General features: G+C 40.7%; 1 long non-coding RNA gene across 1 annotated transcript; it reads right to left on the reverse strand.

Moving 5' to 3' along the window:
• Nucleotides 1-8,222: 8,222 nt before the first annotated feature.
• Nucleotides 8,223-9,401, reverse strand: LOC134864282 (uncharacterized). The gene is made up of 3 exons (XR_010165810.1): nt 9,055-9,401; nt 8,813-8,938; nt 8,223-8,334 (listed from the first exon to the last, which is right to left on the reverse strand). It is a non-coding gene; the product is annotated as an uncharacterized LOC134864282 (long non-coding RNA).
• Nucleotides 9,402-11,348: the final 1,947 nt, after the last annotated feature.

Here is an 11,348-nt window from a genome sequence, read left to right on the forward strand (position 1 = left end):
CTAGCAGTAACATCCCAAGATAACATTTGAGGCGATTTTAGCTGACTGGTGACCATTGAGCTGAGGCGTATTTGTGTCTTGCAGCCGAGGTAGCGAGGCTCTTTGCGCCGTATAACGGTGGAGCCAGACGTAATATGAAGAGACGACCAGCACAAATCCAAGTTAGCCGAACAAGCTACACACACACTGTCTGTTGTTTGGCTGACCACAAGTCGGATAAAGTTCCAAGTGTAGTGCTTAAAGCGCAACTTCTAACTTCGGGACTTGGAGAGCAAATGGTGACATTTTCAGGTAAGTGGGAAACTAGGAATTTACCAAAACCAAAAAAAAGCTTGTACTGTCTGTGGCTCGTTGAAATTATTTGCAGTTCTTCTTATAGTCATAAATATTTCCATATGTTCATATTCGACTTATTGGATTTTCATTGTGTGAATAATAGGCTGAATCACAGGCTTATTTGCTCAGTTTTAGGTGAGTCAATATGAGTTATGACTATTTGTTTTCCTTCCAGGGAATGACAACGATCCCATGGTTATAACAAATAAACTGATGGAAGTGTTTCCGAAGCTCCAAGAAGGGGGAGGCTTTGAACTTCTAAAAATTGTAGGATCTACTCGCAGTCGAAATCTTGCATTGCTTCAGTGTCCCAACACTGGATACACCCTTGCTTATCTGAAAGATCCATTGACGATGATTGGACAGGCTACAATCTATATAGGCCTACGTCCACTTCAACAGGATCTACCATTAGATTGTGTACATACATTTACAGAGACTCAGTTTATTACATAGTCAAAACAAAGCTTACTGGTGACTTTTATTCATTAATTCAAAGCAATTCTTTGTTATTAGGAGAGCTCATGTCTTGCCTCTGGTCCAGTCATTCCCTGCATCACTTGTCAGAAGGAAGTTCCCTTTTCAGAGATGAAGCTGCACAGATTCAGCTGCAAGGGTAGCTGAATCTGAAATGCAAGGGTAGCATAATAATTTTTCTTTGTGAAAATGTCTCTCTCAGAGAGTTGTGCACACAAATAAGGGAGTATGACCATCATTTTAATTGAGTTAACTTCAAGGACACCCCTGCAGGAATCAGAAAGAGAGCAAGAGGGAGGCCAAAGTGAAGGAAAGGATAGCGAGACAGCCCAAGTCAGTGACAGTGTTCCAGTGAGACCTGAAACGTCAGCTCAGAGTGCAGTAGTATCAGCAGTGATTGACAACCGAGGAGTTGGATCTCAAAGAAACAGACAGTGGTTAGTGTCATCACAATAGGGTTACTATAAGATTGTGTCATTAGACAAATATCACCTGTAAGATATAATTAGATGAGATAATACAGTTACACACAGTTAATAGCATGCACATGGATCATATATTCTAACTGTTAAAATATTATTTGTGTTCAGAATGCTGTTTTGCTGTTTTTATGTCAACTTGGCTTTGTGACAGATTCTGAAGATGTTGGGTCTCACGTGTTTGTCATTGACATGGACAGCACTTTCCTCCTTTTCTGTAGACTGAGAGGATATCTGTATCTACAGGTAACATGCCAACTCACAACATGTCTCTGGAAAAGATAACTTATTATTGTTGTTTGTTTAGAATGGAAGCTTATTGAAGAACCGGCTCAAGCTGCCAAAGTTTTCAAAGAGAATCTGCTAAGGGAACATGCATCTGGGAAAGCACTTAGAATGAAGATGGATGTAAGGGACTCTGAAGAGGACAGGGAACGGGAACTTCTCTCATTCTATAAACAGCAGCAAGAATGGGCATGTCCACTTCCTTGTACTCTTGTTGGTAAGTAATATAAATGTATCAGTAAAGATTATACCACTTAAATGGGAGAATGGGATCCAAAAGATTATATAATTGATGACCACTAATGAAAATATGCCGTGCACAATATTCTCCTGTTATCTGGAAGAGTCAATATTAAGGATGCTATTCTAGAATTACAGCCAATAGAATATTGACTATTTCTATCCCTTGCTTGTTAAATGTTACCTAATCAAGTTACCTGTATTAGTCAGCCACTGTTTTTCCACTGTGTTATTATCAGTATTTTATTTCAGGTGATGCTGCTGTCGGAGAGGGAGTGATGCGGTACTTTATATCCAAACTCCAGTTTGGATTCAGTCTAGATCTTGGCAAGTCTCTCACTATTTTGAAAGTTATATGATGTCATTTTAATTTTAAATGTATTTAAGTGGTTAATTGTTGTGACTTTATCCCCTGCTCTCTTGGTACTTTACAGGAGGAATGGGCCGAACACTGCTATTTGAGGGTGAACCTGACCATCTTGTTCCAGCAGCATCAGAGGTTCTTATTGAAAGCAACCTCTTCCGGGTTGCAGGAAGGATGTTGGCCCACACCTTCCTGCATGACGGTCCCAATATCACAGGATTAAGTCCTGCTGTAATTCATGTACTGTTCAATGGGGACCCTGAAATGGCAACTGTTATAGAAGACTGCCCTGATCTGCACATCAGGAGTGTGATACAACTGGTATGTAACATAAAAAAAACGTTCTCTTGCAAAAATTATTGTTTGGGCAAATGTAATAACTTGTATGGTCTTGATTCTAGCTTGAACAGGAAGAACTTACACTGGAACAGAAGGACACAGTTTCAGATCTTTCCATGTCTTGGGATCTCCCGGCAGTCACCAAAGCAAATCAGAGATGGCTGCATAACAAAGGAAAAATGATCACAAAAAACTAAATGTAATCCTTTACAAAAAAATTACACTACAGTACATTGAGAGCAGCTCAACAACACACGTCTGGCCTTTTGATAATTTACTTTAAAAAGGTGATGGTCAAGAGTTCACCATTGTTAACTTCTCTTTCATTTACAGTTTTTAAGCATTCAAGCACTAGACACCAGTTGCTGAAATGTAGAAAGTGGAATTTCCCCATTCATCCAATAGTTACTTGTTATCCAGGTACAATGCGATTTGTTGTGAAATGAAGGGACGTCCTGGAAATATACACATCGGAATAGCTGCAAACATTCTAAAATGTGTAAATGTCGTATAAGGGGTTCATATATTCTGTTCTCTGAATGGATTTTATAAAGCACTTTATTGTGCTTTTATGAACATTTCCCTACTGTATTTGGGTTGAGGATTTGGGCTGAAATATCGGTCTCTTAGGTCCTTGGGAGGACCATGCGCCAAATTAAACAGTTCAGAAAGGGACTGAAAGATGTGATGGTATGGCCCCTGCTGACATCTAGGCCAGATGTTGTCTCACTTCTTTTCCCCAAAATGGCTGAAATGCAGTTCACACCTCAGGTAAGTCAGTAATTCAGTTATATTTGATTGAATGTGACCTGCATATTCCTTCACCAAAATAAGTTCTCCCTTTCTAAAATAATTAATATTTGTTTTTATTTAAGATGCTCCTACAAAAAATCACATGGCCAGTTGAGGACAGTGATGATGAAGACTTTGACCTGGAGTCCACGTGCCGCGTCACTGGCTTTCTAAGGATGTTCATTGAAATGGGTATTAACACCTTATTTGGCTAGTGTATTGTTCTCTTTACAAATGCCTTAATGTGTCATGGATAAATATGATTAATTAAAGTCGAACTAAATGTTGTCTTGAATCTATTTTATGACTTTCAGCTTCATCAGGTACATTGGCTCAGCTGCTGACATTCTGGGTTGGCTGGGAGATGCTTCCTCCTGAGCTGTAAGTGGAGATTTCTGGGGGAACTTTTCCTACGTCTACATGCTTTGAAACACTCAAGCTGCCAGCTCATTTCAAAACCTACATGGACTTTGAGAAAGCACTTGTCTCTGCCATAAATAGTGCACAGAGTGGATTTGGACTTGTTTAAGTTTTTTTCAAACAGATGTCATTTCATGCACTGTTCAGTCAGGTCAATTGACACAAGTTCAGTGTCTTTAACACACCGTGCAATAGTTGACAATTGTTTTATGCAACATATTTTTTCCATTTACTGAAACCAAACAGTTCTGCATCTTCAGTGTTGACAGAACATCATTCATGTTATTCATTCTGTGGACAATAATGAGACGGGAAGTAAAGGAGTGTGTTCAGAAAGTAGTGACGCTGTTCAGAAAGTCCATTTGCGAGATCAGAACAGTAATTATAGTAGAGCTTCAAAGTAAAACAGCTTTTTTTCTTTTATTCTTCTTAAGGAAAGCAAACTTTCAGTTTATCCTTGCTTGTTCTATCATGCTAAATAAAAGCATGGGTTGGACATCAGTCTGCTATGATTCTTGATAACACTTGCTCAGTCTCTACATATGATCTAAGTCAGGGGTCTTCAACGTTTTTCAGGCCAGGGACCCCCAAACTGATGGAGAGTTGGAGCAGGGACCCCCTACTATTAATATGGCATACAATTGTGTTTTATATTAAACGGGGCCTAGTGCAGTGTGTAAACATAGATACTGTTATTGTACATTCAATACTAAGCTATTCAAATAATACACAGGTTAATATATTCATGTTTTTATTTTAAACAAGTGCAAGGTACAGTGTGGCCGTACCACTGCCATTTATGAACATATATCTTGCACACAACACAGGGCTATTAAAATAAATCACAATAAAAGTTTGAACTTTAAACAAGTGCAAGGTGCAGAGTGGCTGTGCCACTGTCATTTATAAACAAACACTGAGCTATGAGATTTTAACACTAAACATGCATGTAGATGGGACAATGAATCCTCAAACCATCTGTGGATGGCACACGTACTCTCACATCAGTGAGATGTCTGACCCTGATGAGCAGCACACAGCTGATCCAGCCTTGGACGGATGGAGGTTGTCAGGCAGAGGGTCATATCAGCCTCAGGCTGCAGCCTTGACCTGTATTTGTTTTTCAAGTAAGTCAGTGAGGAAAATCCACTTTCGAAAAGATAGGTTGTGGCAAAGGGCAAAAGGCTCATCATGGCTTTTCCTGCCAATTGCGGAAAGTCTTTCTGGCAAGAGATCCAGAACTGGGTGAGTGGTTTTGTGTCATATATGTGTCTGAACGTACTGTCAGTGGATAGTTCGATTAGTTGATCCTCCTCCGTCACTGTCAGGTGTGTGCCGTCTGCTGCGTTGTCTGTGAATGGAAACAGTATCCATGTCTTGTCCCTGCGCCAGGAGTCAGCCTCAGAAAAGTAGTGCCCAAATTGTCCCTCGAGCGCCTCCAAATGCGCAAGAATTGCGCGTGTAATGGGGGGCGAGAGCACAGCAGAATCTCCCAGCTCATCCACTGATGGAAACATGGAAAATATTTCCTCCCCGATGCGCTCCCTCCACCTTTTGATTTTTTTTAGAAAGCCTTCCATTTTGTCATACAGTTGAATGGCATGGGTATTGCGGCCTTGCATTGAACTGTTCAGTTTGTTCAGCTCAGCGAAAACATCAGCAAGATAGGCAAGTTTGGTGACCCAAACATTGTCACTGAAAAGTGCAGCCAGCTCTGTGCGCTTTTGGAGAAGTAAAAACTCCCGAATAGACTTGCGCAATTCCAGCACACGTGACAACACTGTTCCACGTGAAAGCCACCGAACCTCGGAATGGTAGAGTAGCGCAGTGTGTTCTTCTCCCTCAGCAGCACAGAGATTCGAGAAGAGACATGTTTGCAATGCGCTCTTCTTGACTAGGTTGACTACTTTCACTACCGAGTCCATGACATCTGCCAATTCAGCGCTCATATCTTTGGCAACAAGTGACTCCCTGTGTAGCATGCAGTGCGTCCAAATCACTTGCGGAGACACATCCCTTACAAGCGCGATTAGTCCACTTTTTAAACCAGCCATGGCTCTTGCACCGTCAGTGCACAGCGCAATACATTTTGTCCACGGAATGTCATTCTCTCTGAAAAAAACATCGATCACTTTGAAGATTTCAGAACTAGTTGTGCGTTGAGGGAGGCACTTACAAAACAAAAATTCCTCCTGCATTTCCTTATCATCGACAAAGCGCACAAACGCCAGAAGCTGGGCGTCCTTCGACACATCTGTTGACTCGTCTAATTGTAACGCAAATGCATCTGCCAACCTCAGCTTCTCTATCAGTTGCATCCTCACATCAGATGCCATCTCGTCTATACGGCGAGCTATGGTTGTGTCCGACACTGGAATGGTTTTCAGTTTATTAATGTCAATATCATTTCCATACATGGTTTTACACATATCGGTTGCTGAAGGCAATATTAAATCCTCTGCAAGTGTGTATGGCTGTTTCTTCTGGGCAATCCGAAGAGCAATTTGATAAGAGCATTTCAAAGCTAGCTCCCCAACTTTGGCTGATTTTCTGATCAATGTCTGTTGACCTTGGAGGGATTTGAGGCTAGCTTGGAAGTATTCAACAGGTTTGTCTTTTAAGTGGCTGTGTGTTGTCTCCAAGTGACGCTGCAGCTTTGATGGCTTCATAGATTCATTTGAAAGAACAGTAGAGCAAATGACACACATTGGAAACTCAATGCCATCTGTCTCCTTAAAGGTAAACCCGAACTTCAGATAATGATCTGAGTATTTTCGTGTCTTCTCCCTTTTGCGCTTACCCTTATTAGCTGCAACATCTGCAGGCGCAGCAGGTTCTGCCTCGTCACTTGCATGTTCACTGGTGGATGGTATCTCGCTTGTGCTTGTTGATTTTTTCGCTCGAGTTACAAAACGATCCATTTTATATGTATGGTCTTCTCAATAATGTTGCTGCGTGCATCCCTGTGTCTGGGTCTTCAGTAAACTGGGGCCTGAATAGGCTCTCGTCCAATCACGGGGAACCTGACAGAGCCAGCGCATAGACATAATATTATGTCTATGAGCCAGCGTGTGTCACACGGCCTCGTGATTGGCACATCTGCCTCCATTTTTCCGTTCGCTATAATATTTTGGATTTGTGTTGTGCATTTAAAGACATTGCAATTTGTGGGAAAAAACGGTTTGTAAAAAAAATATATATATATAAAAAATTGTCTAATCAACCAAAGATTTCGCGACCCCCCTGCAGTACCTCCGCGGACCCCCTGGGGGTCGCGACCCCCCTGTTGAAGACCTCTGATCTAAGTGCATCAGTTACAGAAACTCCTGGAGCTGGCAAAATAGCAACCTCTTAATCTGAGAGCTCACGGGCCAGCTGAACCTCGGGGACTGACACAATGCCTCCATGAAGACTGTGAGGTCCGTTCCAGTCGATCCCATAGTCTTCATAAACCTGAATGGAGGACAAGCATGATCAATCTTCTACTTAAAACTAGTCTGACATGTCATTACACACAGTATTTAAGATTGTTATTTTTGGTCATCAAGTTGGTGAGAAATTAAATGTTGCCTATTCAGTTTTTTAAAATAATAGTTGTGCACAATAGGAACTACAGCTCAGAGGTTGATCTTTGAAAGCTCAGGAGACTTTGAAGAGACTATTGCCTATGTTTCATTTAAAGTAGCACATTAAGCACAATAGTTTCCCCCATAATTCCTTTGGGGAAACGGACAGTAAATAGTGTTTAAAGTTGATCTTTCTTTAACCTCAGTAGGATCCTCCATAGGGCCTTGCTCTCTGTATCTTCTCTAGAGTTGCTGTGGTGACTGATTCCTTTCAGTTCTAAGACCATGAAAGTTCCAAGCATCTTTGAAAGAGTTGAGGCTTTGCTGAGTTAGTGGAAAGAAGATCCGGTGCAGTGCGAAAACATGGACTTCGTTGTCTGGATTCAGTGTTCCCTGATCTTCCAATGAAGTGAAGATCTGATAGAAAAGGTCCAGGGCATGTTCATAAACATCTCTCCACAGCCTCTCTATTCTGTATTTAGGATACAATTGACAAGTGTTGATTAACGTGTGACATGCTAAAGAAGTACATTCAATCATTGTGTGAGCCTAGTTGCCAAACATATTTATTTACTGCTGATTGTGGACACTTCTGCCTGTGATGTGTGAATTCCTGTCAGTACCTCTGCTGCTGATCATGAATTCTGCTACATCTGCATTCTCCCCCCCTTTATCAGACCGTACCCTTGATGGCAGCCCGTACTGCTCAACAGCAGCGATAAAGCTCTGTAAGACCGTATGAGCTCTATTATTGCCAGCCACAGTCAGGTAGACCACTAAACGACTGAATCCATCCACCCCACCATGGACAACAAATCTCCACCTGTCAGGTAATTGTGAACACACGAAAAAAACAACTTTATTGTAAAACATTTCTAATGAAACATCTATAGAAAGATGCGTTGTTAATCTGCTAATATCACTCACCTGATGAGTTTATGGTTGCCGTCTATATGCCACAAAGAGTTTGGGCCAGGTACAGAATACTGCCGTCGTCTCGTGTAGACTCCCTCTGCATCGACTCGAGCAGCATCACCTGAAATAAAATACTGATAATAACACAGTGGAAAAACAGTGGCTGACTAATACAGGTAACTTGATTAGGTAACATTTAACAAGCAAGGGATAGAAATAGTCAATATTCTATTGGCTGTAATTCTAGAATAGCATCCTTAATATTGACTCTTCCAGATAACGTAAAGACTCTTGCAGTCTTGAGACTGAGGGGAGTAAAATGAATAACCATACACTCACTGGCAACTTCATTAGAAACACCTGTTCAATCTACTTGACCAGTCCTGGAATAAAAATACTCAGTCACTAATTTTGAGGAAATGGTGGTGTCATAATAAAATACATATGTGTGTAAAACGGTCTCAAAATGTACTGTCAGATCTTGTCCCTCTATTTATATATAAAAGTAATCCCACATGCTTGATGTTTAAACTGCTGACTATCATCCAAACAGACAATATTTAAACAAATTTAAATAATGGCCATATTATTACACTCACTTGGGACATGCACACCTCTTGCAATCAGATGACCACGCATTAGCTTGTAGCCGGTGTTTGGATGGCTTCTGTGAATTTCACTTATATAACTCCTCATCATTCACAGTAGAATAGAGGTCTGTCTTTCTGCGCAAACAAAAAACATAAACATCCGAGTACTGTTACACTAAACATAATATCCTTTCTGAGTGAATGAGACCGGCAATTCATAAACTGAAGACTCAAGAATTTAGTGTCAATACCTTAAACCGCTTTGTTTCATGCGCCTCCTGATGGTCCTCTTTGACACTCCAAACATCGCTGCAATTTGTCCAGCTGGCAATCCACAAAGAACTTGATGCTCCAGGACTGCACTCGGTATGTCAAACGCCAAACGCTCCGGTCCCTGTGTGTGTTGTGCCTGTTGCGCCCTGGTACCGGAGAAGCCGTAGAGTACGTCTTCTAAATTTGCAGTCACTCTGCGGTCAATATCTTGGTCGGAAAGTGCGGAAATAAGTCCAACAGCTTCAATCAATTCCTCTGCTTTATTTGTTACATGCTCTGGGTCAGCAGATCCTGCCTCCACATCCTCTGCTAGGGCTAAAATGCCTCTCACCAACTCCCGGGAAAGTTCATGAAGGTCCTCCATCGTCTCTCTCAAGGCATGCTACTTCAGACCAAAGCAATGGATCAGACTAGAAGAAGAAGACATACTTTATTAATCCCTTACAGGGAAATTGCTTAATTAGATTAGCGTCAGCCCCGCCCACTGACTTTGATGGGCGAGTTTGACAGATACAATTAATTCAAGATGCACTGCAACACAGGACCATGAAATAATCAAATAGTGAAATAATTATATACGGTTTTTTTTACATAAAATTAATTGGTATTTAAATGAATTAATGACACATTTAATGACATTTATGTATTTAATTCCAATTTTAATTAATTAATGACACATTTAAGTAATTATTTAATGGCGTATTTATTTATTTAATTTTGGCACTTTCAGTCCTCCATAGCAGACTGCCTGTACAATGGTAAAAGCAGAAGATTAATAGGGTGATAGGGCTGGATTTTTCATTATCTTGTCACACAATGTAGGCTACACCTCATGCTACCACATGCTATTTATAAAATAATTTGGCATGGCCTTTGTAATTAATGAATATATTTCTTTCGGGCAGTGGATATTGGTCCCTCAGATTAATTGGCTCAAAAGTGCAAATCAAGCTTTTTATTTCTCTCTCTCTCCGCAACTTCATTTGATTTAAATTGACTGCACTCCAATAACTGTTAACTGTAGGGAGAAATTCAACAACCAAATCAATCATACTGCCCATTTTCAGAAAACTATGTAAGCACTTACAGTTGTGTAGGTTTGTCATAAGAGTATGAGTGCAGCTAAGCCTTTGGTTGCCTTATTTTTAAGCCGTAACCTAGGGGGCTGTACATTTAAGCCAGTGAAAAAACTGCTATTTATGAAATGGCCAGATTTTTTCGTGCTAATATTAAACAGATAATTTAGTCTGTCTTGTCTGCTATCCAACAATACGGTGCTTAATTTATTTTTGATGAGTGAAAGTCTATTTTAATGTTAGCATTTATTATCAGGTATCAGTGTCTTTTCTCATCATAGCTGGCTTGATAGCTTAGTTCATTGTACTATAAGACTCAATTGGCAATTATTTTTTCCTTAAAGCATCCCTATTAATAGCACGGTTAACGTGGAAGGTGCAACTTGCTAACCTAACTAACCAATGTAGGTAGCAAAGGCTAACATTACCGTGTATCTTTGTGTTTGTAATGCTAACAGTACCTAGCCCTGCAAGGTCTCGCTTCTCCCAAGCTCTACCTTTGTATCCTTGTATGGCTTACCTCTTGCCTCCTAAAACCAAAGTGGCAGAGGCCAAAATACCAAACAAATGTTAATTTATTTTGTACAGTCTTTCTTCTCTCAAAGGAGAGGATAACACTGAGCTAGCAGCAGGATGCCAAACTGAAATTCTTGAAATTAGCTGCCATGGCTAAATAGACTGTGGCTGCTTTTGAGCTTTGAGTTCAGAACATGAACTTTTGTACCAGCACATAAAGGTGCCAGCATTGACATAATTTGGCCTGCAGAATATTTCTTCTCTGTCAGAATTGGCCAGGGTTGGTGTTGACATTTTTATCTTTGAAAAGGCAAGAAAACATTATGTGTCACTAAATTAGAGGCCGGAGACAGACACAGGGCAGACTGCCAGTCACAGTGCTGAAAAATATAGACGGATATAAAATGACTAATATTTGTATTCCTACAGAATATAGAGAAAAGTGATGTAGAGCATGTTAGGAAAATGTTCGTTGTTTGAAGACCAAGAGTTGTTGAAAAGTAGACCAGGAAACTGCTAGGTTAAATTTAAGAGTATTTATTAAAGCAAGTGTAGTAGGTTTGAGAAGGGGCACAGCTGCGGTCCTCCCCCACGCCACTGGACCACAGACTACGTTTAGGCAGTTAGCTGTGTCCCAGCAACTCGGAGGAAAAGAGGCCGATGTTTTCCCTACATCAGAC

The sequence above is a fragment of the Eleginops maclovinus genome, chromosome 5 (genome assembly GCF_036324505.1).
Source record: "Eleginops maclovinus isolate JMC-PN-2008 ecotype Puerto Natales chromosome 5, JC_Emac_rtc_rv5, whole genome shotgun sequence".
NCBI lineage: Eukaryota > Metazoa > Chordata > Actinopteri > Perciformes > Eleginopidae > Eleginops > Eleginops maclovinus.